This window comes from Pleurodeles waltl, chromosome 2_2, assembly GCF_031143425.1.
Source record: "Pleurodeles waltl isolate 20211129_DDA chromosome 2_2, aPleWal1.hap1.20221129, whole genome shotgun sequence".
Classification (NCBI taxonomy): domain Eukaryota; kingdom Metazoa; phylum Chordata; class Amphibia; order Caudata; family Salamandridae; genus Pleurodeles; species Pleurodeles waltl.
In genome coordinates this window covers 1,063,564,331-1,063,584,620 of record NC_090439.1, presented here as the reverse complement: position 1 = coordinate 1,063,584,620, position 20,290 = coordinate 1,063,564,331, and positions in this window count along the sequence as shown.

The following is a 20,290-nucleotide window of genomic DNA, read 5'->3' as shown; positions in this document are numbered from 1 at the left end:
AAAAATTGGCGAAACCCAGAAATTTCTGAATATCTTTTACAGAGGATGGTTCTGGCCAATCAGCAATAGCACTGATTTTCTTTACATCCATAGTTATTCCTTGAGGTGACAGGCAGTATCCTAAAAAGTCCACCTTGCTGACATTAAAAGTACACTTTTCTAACTTAGCAAAAAGATGATTTTCTTTTAACTTTGATAATACTGCACGAACATGTTGGGTATGTTCTTCTGAGTTCTTAGAGTAAATGAGGATGTCGTCTATGTATACTATGACACAAACGTCCAGGAATTCGTGTAGGACCTCATTTATAAAGAACTGAAAGGCCGCAGGGGCATTACATAACCCAAAGGGCATTACTGTGTACTCAAATAAACCAAACTTTGTCTTGAAAGCTGTCTTCCACTCATCCCCCTCTTTTACTCGGACCAGGTGGTAAGCTCCCCGCAGATCTAGTTTAGTGTATACAGTAGAATGTCTTAATTGATCCAACAACACAGGTATTAGAGGAAGAGGATATTTATTCTTTATTGTAGCCTTATTTAGTCCTCTATAATCGATACACGCGCGCAGGGATTTATCCGGCTTCGGGATAAAAAAGAGTGGAGATGATACCGGAGATGTGGAATGACGGATGAACCCAGACTGTAGTAGGTCATCTAGGTAGGTTCTTAAGTATTTGGTTTCTTCGTCAGTCAAAGCATATACTCTGTTATTAGGTAAAGGGGCCCCTGGGATAAGATCTATACGGCAGTCATAAGACCGATGTGGGGGCAGCACACTAGCCTTTACTGGATCAAAGACGTCTTTAAAGTCAGAATATTCAGGAGGGAGACTTGGTTCATCTTGTGTAACACTAGCACAGTGTAATACTGTGCTCTGTTCTGTACCTGCTTCTTGATAGCAATTGGTTCTACAGAAAGAGGAATCCAAAGTAACAGTTCTATTCACCCAGTCAATTTTTGGGTTATGAGTTGTTAACCAGGGTACCCCGAGAATCAAACCAAAATTAGGAGTATCTATCAGATCAAAGCTAATCACCTCTGTGTGCCCGTTCTGACAGACCATAACAAGTGGACTTGTTTGTTTTGTGATTAATCCAGAGGTCAATTCTGACCCATCCACTGCACATACTGCTTCTGGACAAGGCTTTAGGCACATAGGAAGTCCTAAGTTTTCAGCTAACTTATTATCCACAAAATTTCCTGTCGCGCCTGAGTCCAGTAGGACAGGGAGAGAATGCCTCACTTGGGTAGTAACAATTAAAACGACCTGAATTATGAAATGTCTAGGTATGTGCGGTACCATGAAGGCTGCAGCATTAGAGGTCTGATTAAAATGTTTTCTCGAACAAGTAACCTCTCCCCTTGTCGAGCTTAATCGTTTCCCGATTCATTTGAGGAGGTGGAGGAAACAGCACCCTTTTGTGGAGTTTTAGGCTTTACTGGACATTCTCTGGCAAAGTGACCTGCCCTGCCACAATATAAACATAATTGAAGTTTTCTCCTTCTTTCTTTTTCCTCTGATGTGAGTGGACCTCTGAGTGTCCCTATTTGCATAGGCTCAGGTTCAGGGAGTTTATTATCTGTGTCTTTCTTCTCGTGTTTAATAAAAGTTAACCGTGATTCCAGTTTGTATTTATCTCCCTTTCTTTCTCCTAGTCTATGTTCTAATTTCACAACTAAATCTACAAAGTCCGAATAGTCTTCTGGCCAATCAACGATATGAGCCAGCGCGTCTTTTAACTCGTCTCTCAAACCTTTATAAAAAAGGGAGACACGCTTTCCTTCTGGCCACTGTGTCTCGGTGAGTAAACGATTAAAACTAGTGAGATAGGTCAATAAATCCTTGTTACCTTGTTTAAGATTTAAAAGCTCATTATCACTTGCCTGCATGAAAGTGTGTTTTGCAAAAAGGCTGGTCATGGTACGTTTAAATTGATTCCAATTATGGAGGATGGGATCATCTCTATCCACGAAAGGAATTGACCAATTGGCTGCTGTGCCACCCAAATAAGACAAGACGAATGCCACTTTCGTAGCATCAGTAGGGAACTGTTGTGGCTTACAAACGAAGTGTAATTGACATTGATGGATAAAAACATGGAATTTGTTACTATCTCCATGAAAACGTTCAGGTGCTGCTAAGGGCACAGCATTAGGAACATTAACAGTAACCTCAACTGGGGGAGGCAAAGTTGTATGTTTTGATGGCGCCCCTGTCTCTGAGGTGGTTTTAAACAAAGGCGTAAAAGCTGTGTTCCACTGAGATCCCCTAAATTTATACCTGCTTAAATCCTGTTTTAAAGAGGTATTCTCCATCTTTAATCTCTCTATTTCCTCTTGCATATGTTGTAAGATGCCAGACACTGATTCATTATGAGCCAAGTCCTCATTTAGGGCCTGCGCCATATCCGTGACGTCAATGCCCTCTATTTCTTCCCCGGTATTCATCGTCCACCAGAACTGAAATTTTTTAAGGCTTGTGCTTCTGTCAAAGCCCAGCTCACCTGAGTTCTTGTTCAGTTCTGATGGAGGTTGAAGACAATCCGACCCCACCCTGAAACTGCTTGTTCCAGCACACTAGTTTTTAACACAGTGCACTAAGAACAGAAGCTCAAGGGTAGGGGGGAAGTGGATAAAATAAAAAAAAGAGACAACACCGTTCTTGCGTTTCCACTGTTGAAGTGCTGCACAAATCTGCGGCCCTTTCTGACTTCTGTAGAAACTGGTGCCTAATGAAACATAAACAAAGAACAGATAAGTGCAACCTATTCCTAAATGGGTTCCTGACTATCCCTTTATTTATTAGAAATTCTCTTCTAAAAGTACCTCTTGGATCCTGGTCTCGAGTTTCCAGGTTTGGAATGTGTTACTGCTCTGGGATGTGCTTTCTATTACTGTAAAGCTTCTAAAACATTAAACAAATACCGTTATCAGAATTACCAATATCAAACATTCATCTTAATATAACTAAAGCTTAAATTCCCAATAGCAGACTCACTTTTCCCATATCTCCAGAATCTTTTGGAAAACAAATACTGTACTTTTACATCAAAATACAGCATGTAATTTGTGCAAGTCCTTGATTTACTGTTTGCCTTGCTGTTAATGGTTTCCACTGTTCGATTCTTAAAAGTTCCATAAAAAAAAACCAATGTTTGTTTCACAAAGCTCCGCAAGGTATTCTTGCAACAAAGAGCCTGAATCACAATGTTCGTGGAAGGTATCTTGCTTCAAACCGTCCACACACGAATCCAGAAATTGTTGTCAAAGTTCCTTCAGGTAATAAAAGGTTTTGCACTTACTTGTTGCTGGCAAGAGATACTGATCAGTCTAACCTTGTCTTCTTTCTCTTTTGCAGGTTGTTTGTAGGAGAGAGGCTGAGGCAAGGAGGAACCGGAAACCAGAAGAAGGAAGAGCCAGCAGCTGCGCCCATTGAAGCCAATGAAAGTCTGTAGAGAGCAGGAGTGCCAGCGCCGAGGGATCTGTTCTCAGGTAAGCGGGCGGTAGACGAGCACAAGCACTGGGTGAGGCTCGGGGGCTGCCTTTTATAGACAGGGCTGGGTGTGGTTCGAAGAGCTGGGTGTGGTTTGAAGGGCTGGGTGTGGTCCTCACATGCTGCACATGTTCTTGAAAGGTGAGCAGAGCTGGGTGTGGTTTGAAGGGCTGGGTGTGGTCCTCACATGCTGCACATGTTCTTGAAAGGTGTGCAGAGTTTCAGTTATTATGCAAATGAGTTGAATTAACACATGGCCTAGGGAGGAGTGTTTTAAAGAAGCCTTGGTAAAAGCAAGGCCCAATGTGTAAACAAAACAGCACATTAAACAACATACACAGAAGCCTAAGGGGGGGGGGGGGAAGGTGAGATAACAAGAAAGGGTTTGAATAGTAAGTTTAAAAGGGAGCTATTACAGAACCCACTAGTGCAGTGAGAGGGGACATGCTCTTTGCTGTGCACAAACCCTAACACAATGTCTGCTTAAGGGCTAAAACTTCAGCTCGCTTCCATGGAACGTGTACCCATACACGCTGGAAATGAGGCAGGACAGGTGGATTAGCATTTGGGTCCCCTTCCCTCCACTGTGGGGGAACTTCCCTCATGGGGTACTGTTTCCCTTTCTTTTTAGCAGAAGAATCATATTTAAACAATAACCTGGAAACACCTTCAGTCCTAAACGACAATAACATCGCAACTGCTTTCTCGACATCTGAACCCACAATCAAACCTGTCGAAAAATCGAACCGTACACAACACAACTTAGGCGGATTGGGCTCCAAACCATTTTCCTCTAAATCCTCAGAAAGAAAAGTACACATTTTTTCAAAAACGTATCTCTGTTTCGGTTCTTCCCACTGATGGAAGACATCCATAACAGACTCTAGTTCATATCTCGCTGGTTCAGTAACCCATTTATGCGCCAAATAATTCAGTGTCTCTTTCTCCATACCATCAGGCAATTGGCTACGCAATTGTTTACACTCTGAAACTGGGGTCGTAGCTAATGACCCAAAGAGAGGGGATAAAAGACTAGTCACAGTGTTTGTCATTCTCTGACGGATAGAGGGAGAGGTTGACAAATGAACAGGAGGAAAAACAGAATGAGACAAGGCAGAGACAGAAGCAGTGTCAGAAACAATACCAGGAGTGGTAGTCGCTATAGTAGTCAAAGTTGTAGGAAGTAAAGGCAGAGCAGATGTCAAAGCCGGTGGCCCTTGAGGAGGCTGCACCGGAGGAATAGGAACCAACTGAAGAATAGCTGGTGGGTGCTGGGGAGGAGCAGGAGGCAATGCAACCACTGGTTGTGCAACTAGAGGTTGCGGAGGTGCCGTGGCATTCTGCGCATAGGGTGGTGGCGAACTTAGCAAATGCGACATTAGGGGATCTTTTTCAGAGTCTTTTGCTGCATCTTGCTGAAGAGCCGGCAAAACTGGATAGCATTTATCTACTGTCATTTTATGTCGCCTATGCAACTGCTCATTCAACTGTTCTACTTCGTTATCTTTAAACTGTATAGCAGCTTGCATAATCGAAATACCTTTTTCTCTCTTATTTTTCTTAGCTAATTTAATTTCCTTTTGCTTGGCTTCCTTACGCCATAAGCGGAAAGAATCAAACATTGCCGGCCGGGCTTTCTTCTTAAAAAGTCTAACTTCGAGGTTATCTAAGATTTCTGTGTCAAAGCTACCATTTTGGGGCCATTTTAAAACACCATCTTTTCTGGTGTAACGGATCCATACTTCATTATATGTGATGGGGCCTACTCCGTGCTTCACATATAGTTCATAGGTTGGAGTTCCAATCGGAGGAACCGGACATGAGTCCTCCAACCGGGAGTCCCTTTTACAACCAAGACAAAACAAATTTCCAAGTCTGCTAAGACCAGGCATCTTCGCTCAGTAGTCTAGCTTCAAACTTCAAAGGATTATCGTTTACGATAGTCTCGTGAATACACGAGTCCTTCGGCTTTGGTACTTGCAAGTTCCAAATCAAAGTGATCCCGAAGGGATACCAAACCAAATGTCCAACTAAGGACCAAACCAAGTGTCCAACTAAGGACTGGGAGACGCTCCACTTATACTTAACTGAAAATATCGATGACGTCACCAGAAGACTCGTCTTATCGTTTCGCTCTACCAAACATCAAGGGTCCAAATCAGGGCGATAGCCAGGGCAGCAGAATTTATTGGCTGCAACCAAGTAACAAGCGTCCTAGAAGTACAACAGCACGGTTTGTATGTTCTCAGGAGACTGTCTGTCAATGCAAAATCAGGTTTCCTTATATACAGTTTTTTAAGCTTCAGGCAAACATTCTTGACATTTTGGTTGGTCATTCACATGTTTTCACTACAAAGGAAAAAACAGTGTCATGATGAAACCTCATATTTCATGTCATCCAACCCATAATAAATTACCCGGCAAGGCCTAGAATTTCACATCAGATAAGTGTGGACCCCCAATAAAACGGGCACCTCCCCCTCGTAAAGTAAGAAGAAGAAAAGAGCAGGTGCAGGTGTGAGCAAGATTAGGCAGGGTGTGTGAGCGATAATAAGGGTTTTATGGCATGGTGTGCCTTGATGCTATCTGATTCGGCCACTGGGAGAGGGACTGACCAAACAGGGTTGGCCTGAGGCAATGGTTCCAGCTTGCCCAGGTCAGAGAAAAGTCAATCAAGGTGTACGTGTCCTTGGAATCAAATCTGACTGTATTATAAGCCTATGTGAGGGCAACTTTTAAAAATGGCTGCCGTGTATAAAATGGGAGCCACGAGTGCAGGACGAAAATGGCGATTTCGAGGTGAAAACGCTGCTGGAATTGAGCGAAAATGCTCATGCTTAGTGTACTAGTCATTATCGATCTTTTGATACTAAAATCGTACTGCTGTGGCAAAGTAAATTACATGGGTCCAGAATTTTTAGAACCACAAGCGGGAAAGCCCCTGCAACAATGAAGCCGGCTCCGAATGGAGCCGGCGGAGTTGCAGGGGTGCGACGGGTGCAGTGGCACCCGTCGCGATTTTCACTGTCTGCTAAGCAGACAGTGAAAATCTTTGTGGGGCCCTGTTAGGGGGCCCCTGCACTGCCCATGCCGGGGGCATGGGCAGTGCAGGGACCCCAGGGGCCCCACGACACCCATTCCAGCCATCCTGTTCCTGGTGGTAAAAACCGCCAGGAACAGGCTGGCGGGAAGGGGGTCGGAATCCCCATGGCGGGAGGATTCCCTGGGCCAGGGGAAAACCGGCGGGAAACCGCCGGTTCCCCTTTTCTGACCGCGGCTTTACCGCCGCGGTCAGAATGGCCCTGGAAGCACTGCCAGCCTGTTGGCGGTGCTTCCGTGGTTCCCGGCCCTGGCGGTTTGAAACCGCCAGGGTCGGAATGACCACCAAAGTCTTTTGTACTGTTTTGTCATGAACGTGATGCTTGTTCTTTGTCTGTCCTGACACAGGTCCATGGAGGTGCAAACCACCCAGTAGCATATTTTTCAGCTACTTTGGACCCAGTTGCAGCAGCCTTACCGGGTTGTCTGCGTGCAGTTGCAGCAGTTGGTCAGAGCCTCACTCAGTGTGAAGGCATAGTGATGGGATATCCCTTAACAGTTATGGTCCCACACTCAGTCGAAATACTACTCACCGAACCAAGACTCAGCAAATGACGAATGCTAGATTGACCAAGTATGAGACAATTATACTGGGGTCACCAAATGTGTCACTCAAACGATGTACTGTGTTAAACCAGGCAACTTTGCTTCCCAATGGAAATACAAATGTTGATGATGCTGAGGAAGTAGAACATGATTGTCTTGAGGTAACAGAACTGTGCACCAAACCAAGACCTGACATTAAAGATACTCAATTGGAAGAAAATTATTACATTATCTTTGTTGATGGTTCATGCCTGAGAGACTCAGTGGGAGTACTAAGAGCCGGATACGCTGTGTGTACAATCACCGGTATCCTGGAAGCATCTTGGCTCGAGAGAGTGTATTCTGCTCAAGTGGCTGAATTGGTTGCTCTTACTAGGGCATGCCATGCTGCTGACAAACTAAAAGTGAATATCTATACTGACAGCAGATACAGATTTGGAATTGTCCATGATTTTGGCCAGTAGTGGTCACAGAGGGGTTTCATGACCTCTTCTGGTTCTCCAGTGAAAAATGGTGAAAGAATTAAGGAGTTGTTGCACGCGATTCAGTTACCTCTTGAAATTGCCGTGGTGAAATGCAGCGCTCATGGGAAATCACAAGACTTTGTGTCAATGGGAAACGGATATGCAGATCAAGTTGCAAGGTTTTGTGCATTGAACTGTATATCGTTCAAAGATCAGTGGGAATTGTTACCTGAAACTGAAAATGAGACATGCACAGGTTACGCATTGAGGGTGTTTGACACAATGGAAGAGTTAAAATTGTTGCAGGGACGTGCCAGCAGAGAGGAGAAACGTTCTTGGCTTAAAATGCAATGTGTACAAAGACCTGATGATTTGTGGGTTTCAGATGAAGGAAAAATGGTTTTGCCAAACAGTCTCTTGTCACAGTTTGAAAGGTTTTACCATGGTCAAGCACATATTGGGAGAGACGCCTTGATCAGGTTGGTCAAAGCCGATTGGTTCAATCCAAAATTCAGACAAGCTGCAGAAGTAATCTGTCACAGGTGCATCATCTGTCAGCAGATGAATGCGGGGAAAGGGACCATGGTGAATTTGAGCCACATTGGGAGAGCAGGAAGTCCATTTAGCACGGTGCAGATGGATTTTATTGAGATGCCTGTGTGTGGAGGTCTGAGGTACGTGTTGGTGATTGTGTGCATCTTTAGTCACTGGAATGAAGCTTACCCTACACGTAGGAATGACAGTCTCACAGTAGCGAAGTTGCTGCTTAGGGAGTTGATACCACGTTTCGGGTTTCCGATCTCTTTAGAATCAGATAGAGGAAGTCACTTCAACAAGGAGGTGGTTAAACTCTTGAGTGCCGCACTGAACATTGAACTGAAGTTGCATTGTAGCTATCGTCCCGAAACCTCAGTACTAGTGGAGCAGATGAATGGTACCTTGAAGTCGAGAATGGCGAAATTGTGTGCAGCTATCAATTTGAAATGGCCAGATGTATTGCCCTTAGTGCTAATATCAATGAGAAATACACCCAACAAGAAAACAGGACTGTCCCCTCATGAAATTGTCATGGGCCGAGCTATGAGATTGCCCGCAGTGCCTGCAAATGCTCTTGTGAATATCACGGATGATATGGTGTTGGACTACTGCAAGGGTCGGGCTGATGTGGTCCGCTCTTTCTCTCATAAGGTGGAAGCCACCACACTGCCACCGATAAATGATCCAGGTCACAATCTGAAAGCCGGTGACTGGGTCGTTGTCAAGAAACACGTGAGGAAGTCGTGTTTGGAGCCACGTTGGAAGGGGCCGTATCAAGTGATACTGACAACTACTACTGCTGTGAAATGTGCAGGAATTCCAAACTGGATCTTTGGCAGTCACACAAAGGAGGTGACGTGTCCAACTGATGAGGAACTTGAGTTGTCGAAAATAACAGCTACAGAAAATGAAGTCTCAGGGCCGGGGAGTAATCAAAGGGGAACTGAGACTGAAGGAGAGCCCGTTGAGGACAGCGTGGTCACTCAAACAGCAAACAAGATCCCAAAGGGTGACGGTGAGCCTATCTCAACTGAGGCACCAGGGGAACCGACACAAAGAGAGGTTCTCCCAGAAGCCGACGGATACGGGTTTGAAGTTGAACCCCTTACAGACATGGAAGGCAAAGGAGGTGAAACAGAGGGAAGTCAAGGTGTTCAGACTCCTCCTGAGCCACTTGCAGAGCCAGCAAGAAAAAAACATCATAGCACGAAGGGAGGGCTGTGAACAGCAACCTGAAAAGCAAAACAGTAAAAGGACCCTGAGAGGAGATAAGTGGCCAGAATCGCAAACTGAAAAAGGGAAAGTAGTCATCGACGAAACAATAGAGGAAGAGGTCGATACCATACGGAAGGAAGATTTGAGTGAAAGGAGAATTGCAGGGTGACCGCAAATTGAAAAGAAAGAGAATAGCAAACAGAAGATCCGCTGGTCCTGAATGGGCTTATGCAATGACAGCCGAGTGGGAACAAGAGTTCTTGGCTTTTTGTTTTGATCATGAAGTTCCAGGTCAATATTATGGTACCTGAAGTTGGCTATAAATAAAAGGACTGTGTTAAGCTGAAATCGAATAAAGGGAAACCTGAAAAAAAGAGACTAATGAAAATTACCGTATGTGACACTGTTAACCTGAATTGACTTGAAAACCCGATTGTGACAAGCTGCTAACCTGATTTGACTAAGACCCTGGAGTGAATGGGAGAGCTGTAAATACTTGCTGAAGAAAGACTTTGCTTAGCTTCGCAGAGAAAAATCATTTTCTAACCATCCTCGTATTAGTTGATTACGTTTGTAGTACTTTACTTTCTGATTCTTTACAGATCATGCCTAGGTCAGGTGATGGCACTGAGGGAAATAAGCGTTGTAAATATTTGGGTGTTGCTTTGGCTGTTGTATGTGTGATATTCATTGTAGCTATATTTGTGGAAATGCAGCTGGTAGATGAAAGTGAAGCTAACATTGCTACAATTTCTGAAACTGCTACATTAACACCGTGGGACAGGTTTGAGCAGGATGCAAAGTATTTGCATGGCGAGAGTAATGCTAAAGGGGAGCTGTCTACTAACATTTTCTATCGCTTGCTGAGTGAGTATGTTGACACTATGGATGCGAAGGCTTGTTATGTGTGTACACAAATTCCTCTTTCAGTCCAGGAGGGAGTTACCTATCACAGCTTGCCGGTAACGTACGGGATTAGTTGTACTCTGCTACTAATGCGTTTTTACAATCAAGAAGAAGTGCAATATTTTTATTCAAATTATGATTTAGGGGGTCATTCCAACCGTGGCGGTCGGTGTTAAAGCGGCGGCCAACCCGCCAACAGGCAGGCGGTAAAAAAAATGGAATTCTGACCCTGGCGGAAACCGCCAACAAAGACTGCCACTTCAACACTCCGACCACCACGGCGGGACAAACAAACAGCGCGGCGGTCACCGCCAACAGACAGGCGGGAGACAATGTACCGCCCACCCTATCACAACCCACCAATCCGCCACCTTTTCCGGGGACTACCCCTGCCGATAAAAACACGGCGGAAACAGCCATTACGAACGGAAAACGCTCACCTCTACACACTCCACGAGGAATCTGGACAGCATGGAACCCGAACTACACATCCTACCAGCTATTGCATTCCTGCTCCTGTACCAGGAGCACGAACGCCGGCGCAGAAGACAACGGTGAGTACTGCACCTACGACACAGGGGAGGCAAAAAATTACGGGGACACACACACGCGACACACCCACCCTCACCCTCACCCACAACTACATACACATCAATGCAGAGCAACAACTCAGAGTGACACCCCCAAAACCCCCCGGAAGAATGCAAAGACAAAATAAAATGATCATGAAATTTGAAGTATATTGTACGGCTAAGTAAAAAAATATATCAAACATCTATAACTATATATACATATGTAAATTGTCCTGTCCAAATCGGGTATCAGCCATTGTTCGTGGGCCAATGGGCCTAAACACATGGGCAAAGCCCACACAGGATACCCGACTCCAATGGAGAGAACACTGCAGGGGCATCAGATAGCAAAACTACAGGCACCTCAGGGGGAAGGGAAGGAGGGGCACCTCAGCCAGATGAGTCCACGACGCCAGATCCACGAGGGGCCTCCATGGCCACTGTGCCATCCTGGGGAGTGCAAAGCCACAGTCTCACAAGTCTCTACAGTGGGTGGATTGGTCACTGTGCCATCCTGGGGAGTGCAAAGCCACAGTCTCACAAGTGGATTACAGACTCCACTGGTTCTGGAGGAGGCATGGTGCCCAGAGTGCTTCGTGCAGCCCTGCCTGACACAGATGCGGGCCTGCCCCTTCTGCCAATGGGCCAGCGGTGCTTGAGACGGCGGTGCCCAGCGGAGCGGTGCAGAGACGGCGGTGCCCAGCGGAGCGGTGCTTGAGTTGAAGGGCCCAGCGGAGCGGTGCTTGACATGAAGGGCCCAGCGGAGCGGTGCTTGAGATGAAGGGCCCAGCGGAGCGGTGCTTGAGTTGAAGGGCCCAGCGGAGCGGTGCTTGAGATGAAGGGCCCAGCGGAGCGGTGCTTGAGATGAAGGGCCCAGCGGAGCGGTGCAGAGACGGCGGTGCCCAGCGGAGCGGTGCTTGAGTTGAAGGGCCCAGCGGAGCGGTGCTTGAGATGAAGGGCCCAGCGGAGCAGTGCTTGACATGAAGGGCCCAGCGGAGCGGTGCTTGAGATGAAGGGCCCAGCGGAGCGGTGCTTGACATGAAGGGCCCAGCGGAGCGGTGCAGAGACGGCGGTGCCCAGCGGAGCGGTGCTTGAGATGAAGGGCCCAGCGGAGCGGTGCTGGACATGAAGGGCCCAGTGGAGCGGTGCAGAGACAGCGGTGCCCAGCGGAGCGGTGCTTGAGATGAAGGGCCCAGCGGAGCGGTGCAGAGACGGCGGTGCCCAGCGGAGCGGTGCTTGAGTTGAATGGCCCAGCGGAGCGGTGCTTGAGATGAAGGGCCCAGCGGAGCGGTGCAGAGACGGCGGTGCCCAGCGGAGCGGTTCTTGACTTGAAGGGCCCTGTTCAGCGGTTCTTGACTTGAAGAGCCCTGTTCAGCGGTGCTTGACTTGAAGGGCCCTGTTCAGCGGTTCTTGACTTGAAGGGCCCTGTTCAGCGGTTCTTGAGACGGCGGTGCCCTGTTTAGTGGTTCTTGACTTGAAGGGCCCTGTTTAGTGGTTCTTGACTTGAAGGGCCCTGTTCAGCGGTTCTTGACTTGAAGGGCCCTGCTCAGCGGTGCTTGACTTGAAGGGCCCTGTTCTGCGGTGCTGGACTTGAAGGGCCCTGTTCAGCGGTTCTTGACTTGAAGGGCCCTGTTCAGCGGTGCTTGACTTTAGGGCCCTGTTCAGCGGTTCTTGAGACAGTGGTGCCCTGTTCAGCGGTTCTTGACTTGAAGGGCCCTGTTCAGCGGTTCTTGACTTGAAGGGCCCTGTTCAGCGGTGCTTTACTTGAAGGGCCCTGTTCAGCGGTTCTTGACTTGAAGGGCCCTGTTCAGCGGTTCTTGAGACGGCGGTGCCCTGTTCAGCGGTTCTTGACTTGAAGGGCCATGTTCAGCGGTGCTTGACTTGAAGGGCCCTGTTCAGCGGTTCTTGACTTGAAGGGCCCTGTTCAGCGGTGCTTGACTTGAAGGGCCCTGTTCAGCGGTGCTTGACTTGAAGGACCCTGTTCAGCGGTTCTTGAGACGGCGGTGCCCTGTTCAGCGGTTCTTGACTTGAAGGGCCCTGTTCAGCGGTGCTTGACTTGAAGGGCCCTGTTCAGCGGTTCTTGACTTGAAGGGCCCTGTTCAGCGGTGCTTGACTTGAAGGGCCCTGTTCAGCGGTTCTTGAGACGGTGGTGCCCTGTTCAGCGGTTCTTGACTTGAAGGGCCCTGTTCAGCGGTTCTTGACTTGAAGGGCCCTGTTCAGCGGTGCTTGACGTGAAGGGCCCTGTTCAGCGGTGCTTGACTTGAAGGGCCCTGTTCAGTGGTTCTTGAGACGGCGGTGACCTGTTCAGCGGTTCTTGACTTGAAGGGCCCTGTTCAGCGGTTCTTGACTTGAAGGGCCCTGTTCAGCGGTGCTTGACTTGAAGGGCCCTGTTCAGCGGTGCTTGACTTGAAGGGCCCTGTTCAGCGGTTCTTGAGACGGCGGTGCCCTGTTCAGCGGTTCTTGACTTGAAGGGCCATGTTCAGCGGTGCTTGACTTGAAGGGCCCTGTTCAGCGGTTCTTGACTTGAAGGGCCCTGTTCTGCGGTGCTTGACTTGAAGGGCCCTGTTCAGCGGTGCTTGACTTGAAGGGCCCTGTTCAGCGGTTCTTTAGATGGCGGTGCCCTGTTCAGCGGTTCTTGACTTGAAGGGCCCTGTTCAGCGTGCTTGACTTGAAGGGCCCTGTTCAGCGGTGCTTGACATGTGTGTCCAGGTCACCAGATCCGGCCATTACATGGATTTCACTCGCCACCTGACATGTGGCTGCCGGGCCCTTCGTGCACATCTGTCTTCTCGCTTGCGGGGCCCTCCTGTGCTGCCGTCCCAGGCCCGTGGGTGTCCTCCTGCACACCTGGAATGGGGCTGGTGGGGCCCTCCTGGGCAGCTCGCCTGCTGCCGGACTAGTCGGGCGTGCTGCCCTTGCCACCCTTCCCTGCTCGTCTGTGGCCCTTTCCTCCCTTTGGCGGTGTGCCAGGTGGCACCCCACTCCCTGACGGTGCCAGGGTAGTGCTTTTGGAGCCTGCTGTCTTTGGCCTGTCGCGCCGGGCATTGGCTTTCTTGGCTTTTTTTTCAAGGGGTGGGCTGGCCGTCTCTTTACTCCTAGCCGAAGTAGCTGGTCTTGAAGGTGGTGGACTCCAAAATCCTTGGACTATTGTCTTTGTAGGTCCAGGTTTTGTGGTGGCTGAGGTGCTGATTGGAGTCTTATGAGATGGAGGGGTGGGTCAATTGTTGGAAAGAGGTCAAGGTTGGAAAGGAAAATCAATTTAGAAAGACAGGGACGGGTAGTTGTAGTGGGTATGGGAGTGGAGGAAGAGGATGTGGTTGTAGGAGAGTGAGGTCTGGTGTCTTTGGGTGCAGGTGCTTGTGCTGGAGGCTGTCGTGAGGTGGATGGCTGTTGGGTGGGTGGCTGCCTGCGTTTGTGTAGTTTGGAAGAGGGGGTGACAGACACACTGGGAGAGGACACAGGGGACGTGTAAATGGTAGTGGGGGTGGTGACTGTGGGTGTGCTGGTGATGGACGTAGTGGCTGAAGATGTGGTGCATGCAAGTGTGAGTGGAGATGTCACAGGGAGGGAGGAGGGAGACGAGGAGGAGGGGGACACAGAGGAGGCAGTGGCTGTTGGCATGTCTGCATGTGGATGTTGCTTGGGTGAATGCTTGTGTGATGTGTGGTGCTTATGTCTGGATGAGCAACCCTTGGGTGTTGAGGTGTGTGCAGGCTGGTCTGTAGGTGTGTCTGGGATAGGCAGAGGTACAGGGGAGTGGGACTGGGTTGAGGAAGTTGGAGGAGGGAGGCAGGAGACAGGGACAATGGCTGCCGTCAGTGCTGAGGCCAGAGCGTTGAGCGATCGCTGATGGGCAGCCTGACCCGAATGAATGCCCTCCAGGTATGCATTACTCCGGTGCACCTCCCTTTCTACACCCTGGATGGCATTCAAAAGGGTAGACTGCCCAACAATGAGCGTCCTCAGGAGGACAATGACCTCCTCACTGAGGGCAGCAGGGGTAACTGGGGCAGGGCCTGAGGTGCCTGGGGTGAAGGAGATGCCCACCTTCCTGGGTGAGCGGGCATGGGGCGAAGGCTGAGGGGCTGCTGGGAGGGCGGAGCTGGTGCACTGGGTGGGGGCTGTACCTGTTGTTGCGGTGGGCACGGATGTTGCCGCCACCACAAGGGAGCTCCCTTCCGAGGACGTGTCTGTGTCGCTGGTGTCACCACGTGTCCCCGCTGTGGAGCTCCCCTCGCCCTCCGTCTCACTGGTGAAATCCGAGTCAGTTGCAAGGCCCTCCATGGCCATGTGAGATGCAGCTCCCTCGTGCTCCGATGCCACTTCTCCTCCGCCTGATGATGCTAATGCACACATGAACAGGAAGACCACCAAAAAAGGGGGGGAGGGGGGTGGAGAAACAAAGACATGTTGAGTGCATGCATTGGCGACACCGTTGGCGGAGAGGACAGACACAGAAGCCCCCTGCACTACGCCGCACACTTGGGGTACACTACTCAATCTGTGGGACATGGCCTACAAGCCTATGGACGACAACTCCACACATAGGTGACACAGGGCCATGAATAGCTGTACTAGGCAACCTACAGAGGTGGGGGGCGGGGGCTCAGGGCCATGCCTAACGGAGGGGCCTAGCCTACAGAAATCGCCCTGGCCTAGGGATACCCACAGCCCTCCTCCCCCACCCAGACACCTCCAATGTGCGCAAAATCAGCAGAATGTGCTTGTACTCACCCTCTTGTGTCTGCTGTGATGTCCTCACGCGCCCATCCAAATCGGGGTAGGCCACCGCCAGGATCCGGGACATCAGGGGGGTCAAGGTACGACTGGCACCCCTCCTACATTGGGAGGCCATCCCCAGCAGAGCCTCCGCGGTCTTCCTGCTCCCGCGGCGGATGTCCTCCCACCTCTTCCGGCAGTGGGTGCCCCGGCTGTTGTGGACCCCCAGGGTCCGGACGTCCTTGGCGATGGCACGCCAAATGTCGATTTTCTGATGGGCGCTGACCTATGTGACATGTACAGGGGGAGAAAATAAAAAATCATCACCTTCTGCATGCTCGATGTGAGTGGCCCCCCATCCCCACCCTTGCCATGTGGCACATGCTCTCATCTGTCGTTTGATGCATGCCTCATTCGCTCCCCTCCCCACCATCTTTTATTCACCCACTCAACCCAGGCATTGGCCACAAAGCATGGTCCCAGTGTACTTACCTGTTGGTCTGGAGGACCGTAGAGTAGCGCATACTGGGGGAGGACCCCATCCACGAGTTTCTCCAATTCTTCAGAAGTGAAGGCAGGGGCCCTTTCCCCAGTCGCAGCAGCCATTGTCTCTTCCAAACCGAGGTCACAGCAGCACTTGCAGTATAGGTCCTCTCCTGTGGATGATCAGGTATCGAGTGATTAAGCAGATAGAAAATGGCGGTCACGCCTGCGGCGGTGCGTACCGCGGCGGTGCGTACCGCGGCGGGGCGTACCGCGACCGCCGGTGCACATCGTCATTGGCTCCTGAAACCCATAGGGTTCAATGTTAACCAATGTGGCTTTGCGCCGCGGTCTTCGACCGCCTACCGCCACGGTGTGCCACGCCAGCGCATTGACCTCACATCCCACTGTCGCACTTCACAGGTCAGGCAGCCGCCATTTCAAGGGCTCCCATATCTTTATTTCTACTGCGTCACACATGCCTAGGCCTTGCATCAACACTCATACAAGCCATTCAATGCATTGAGAATCGTGTACTGTGCAAGCTGTGGGAACGTACCTGTGGGTTGATTGACTCTGTGCTCCATGTTGTCCTTCCTAGGCACCGTCCGCTGGGACTTGCGAGGAGATGGAGGAATCTTCCCGTGTACAGACCGCTGGTGGACCTGTTGACAATGGAAGAAAGACATGTCGTACTGACATACAGGCTTGACAGAGCCACTATACAGGAACTGTGTGCCCAGCTGGAGCCAGACCTGATGTCACCCATCCGCCAACCCACAGGGATCCCCCCTCTAGTGCAGGTTCTGTCAGTACTCCATTTTTTGGCAAGTGGGTCATTTCAAACAACAGTGGCCATTTCATCAGGGATGTCTCAGCCTATGTTTTCCAAGGTGTTGTCCAGAGTGTTGTCTGCCCTGCTGAAATACATGTGGAGCTACATTGTTTTCCCTGAGGTGGGCGATTTGGCTACAGTGAAGGGTGATTTCTATGCGCTTGGACATATTCCCAACATCCTTGGTGCAATTGTTGGGACACATGTTGCTTTGGTCCCCCCCAGCACGAGTGAACAGGTGTACAGGAACAGAAAAAGTTATCATTCCATGAATGTCCAGGTGGTCTGTTTGGCTGACCACTACATCTCCCATGTAAATGCCAAGTTCCCTGGGTCAGTGCATGACGCGTACATCATGCGAAATAGCAGCATCCCTTACGTGATGGAACTACTTCAGAGACACCGTGTGCGGCTAATTGGTGACTCTGGTTACCCCAACCTGTCATGGCTACTGACCCCAGTGAGGAATCCCAGGACAAGGGCAGAGGAACGGTACAATGAGGCCCATGGGCGTACTAGGAGGGTGATCGAGCGGACCTTCGGCCTCCTGAAGGCCAGGTTTAGGTGCCTCCATATGACAGGTGGATCCCTAAGGTACTCACCAAAGAAGGTGTGCCATATCATCGTGGCCTGCTGTATGCTTCACAACCTGGCTTTGCGACGCCAGGTGCCTTTCCTGCAGGAGGATGGTCCAGATGGTGGTGTTGTGGCAGCTGTGGAGCCTGCGGAGAGTGAAGAGGAGGAAGACGAAGAGGACGACACAGACAACAGGGACACAGTAATACAGCAGTATTTTCAATGACATACAGGGAAGAATCAACACCGGCATTTTACATTTTCTTAAAGTCTCCTGCCTCTCTACTGTCTGAGTTTCCCCCCAGTGTATGTTAACTGAGTTGTGACTTTCCCTTCCAATTTCAGAGATGTGGGCCCCACTCCGTGACCTCTGCTTTGTTTCCCCATGGACTACAGCTGTGTGACAGTGGTATGTTGTCATCACAATGTAACTGGACATTTTGGCACGGTTCTGTGTAATACATTTGTTAAAAAATACAGGCAGACTCCAGATTATTTTTGTGCAATAAGTGTGTTTATTAAAGTGCTCAATTTTGGGTAATGGTTGCAATTCGGTGATGGTGGAGGAATGTCCATGGCAGAGTCCAGATTTTCAGTCTCACAGGTGCATTGTCCATATGCCTGTGGAAGGTGGAGCGGGGCAGTTTAAGGTTGGACAGGGTGACAATGTGGGACAGTGGGATGACAATCAGGGGGTATCCTTTCCTGGCGGGGGTCTTGGCATCCTACTCTGTCTTCTTCCTAGATCTCAGGCCCCGCTTGCGGGGTGGTTCTCCTTCTGCAGGGGGTGGGGTTCTGGTGGCCTGTTGTTCTTGTGTCGGGGCCTCCTGTCCACTAGCGCCGGCGGAGGTGGTAGCCTGTTCTTGGTCCATGCTAGTGACAGGGGCCCTTTGTGGTGCCACATGGTCCCGCAATGTGCTGACAATCTGATTGAGAGCCACAACGATGGTGCCCATTGCGGAACTGATGTTTCTGAGTTCTTCCCTGAACCCCATAAACTGTTCCTCCTGCAGTACCTGGATCTCCTGGAACCTGGCCAGGACCGTCGCCATCGTCTCCTGGGAGTGGTGGTATGCTCCCATGATGGAGGATAGGGCCTCGTGGAGAGTGGGTTCCCTGGGCCTGTCCCCCCCGTCGCACAGTAGCCCTCCCAGTTCCCCTGTTTCCCTGGGCCTCTGTCCCCTGGACCGTGTGCCCACTACCACTGCCCCCAGGTCCCTGTTGTTGTTGGGGTGGTGGGTTAACCTGGGTGCCCTGTAGTGGTGGACACACCGCTGATTGACGTGTCCTGGAGACAGAGGCATGGGCCCGCTGGGTGGGTGCTGTGCTGGTGTTCCCAGAGGGGGGTAGGTCTGCTGTGGCCTGTGGCTGTCTTAGGGGAACCGACTGTCCCGAGGTCCCCGATGGGCCGGGCTGGTCATCTGGGTCCAGGGAGACAGAGCTGCTGTCATCACTGTGGGCCTCTTCTGGGGGTGGAATGGACATTTCTGGACCCTCCTGGGCGGTGTCGTGGCGTTCGGGTCCTGCAGGGGTATAAGAGTATGGTTATTGCTTCTGTGTGTGCCATAGCGTGCAATGGGTGGCTGCCCGTGTACCCCAGTGCTGGCATTCCCTTGTGGGGGATGTTGTGATGGTGGTTTGGGGGGGGATGGGTATGTGCAGTGGGCATGCTTAGGTGATGGGTGTCCATGGTTTGTGGTCGCATGCAGGGCTTGGTGTTGGGATGGGTGGGTTGTGATGGTGAGACATTAGGAAGGAGGATGTGTGATGGGGGTGGGGAGGGAGGGTGGGGGTATAATTTGGCATGCCGGTGGGTGGGGGGGGGATGAAGTAGTTGAGATTAGACTTACCAGAGTCCATTCCTCCGCCTACTCCTGCGAGGCCCTCAGGATGCAGGATCGCCAAGACCTGTTCCTCCCATGTTGTAAATTCTGGGGATTGAGGTGGGGGTCCGCCGCCAGTCTTCTGCACCGCGATGTCGTGTCTGGATACCATGTAACGCACCTTCCCCCGTAGGTCGTTCCACCGCTTCCTGATGTCGTCCCGATTTCTTGGATGCTGACCCACAGCGTTGACCCTGTCCACTATTCTTTGCCATAGCTCCATCTTCCTGGCAATGGTGGTGTGCTGCACCTGTGTCCCGAAGAGCTGGGGCTCTACCCGAACTATTTCTTCCACCATGACCCTGAGTTCAGCGTCTGAAAACCTGGGGTGTCTTTGGGGTGCCATGGGGTGGTGTGGATGAGGTGTGGGGTGCTGTTTGTGGTGATGAGTGTGGTGAGTGTGGTGGTGTGTGGTGTATTGTGCGTGGATGTTGTTTGAGTGATGGTGTAATGTGCCTGTGAATGCTCTGTTCTAGCTGGTGGTGTCTCTCTCTGGCCTTAGTCAATAAATGGTGGTCATAGGGGTTTGTGGGTGATGTGGGTGTGTGTTTTATATTGTGTTGGGTGTGTGGGAGTGGTGTTTGTATGTCTATCAGGTGTGTGTATTTCAAGATGTCCAATGTGGCAGTGTTTTGGAGCTGTGTGTGTATTTTGACCGCGGCAGTGTGTACCGCCAATGGAATACCGCGGTTGAAAGACCGCCGCGTGGATTCGTGGGTCGGAATGGAATGGGCGTATTTCTGTTGGCGTGACGGTGGAGGTTTGGTCATCGCCAGTTTTTCGCTGGCCGTTGGTGTGGCGGACATTTGTGGATGTCGGGTTTTTGGCAGTTTGCCTGTTGCGGGTCAGAATGACCGTGGCGGTTTCCCGCGGCCGCGGCGGTGTTATGGTGGTCTTCTGACCGGCGGTAAGCGCCTTTTACCGCCGAGGTCAGAATGACCCCCTTAGTGTTTTCGTAT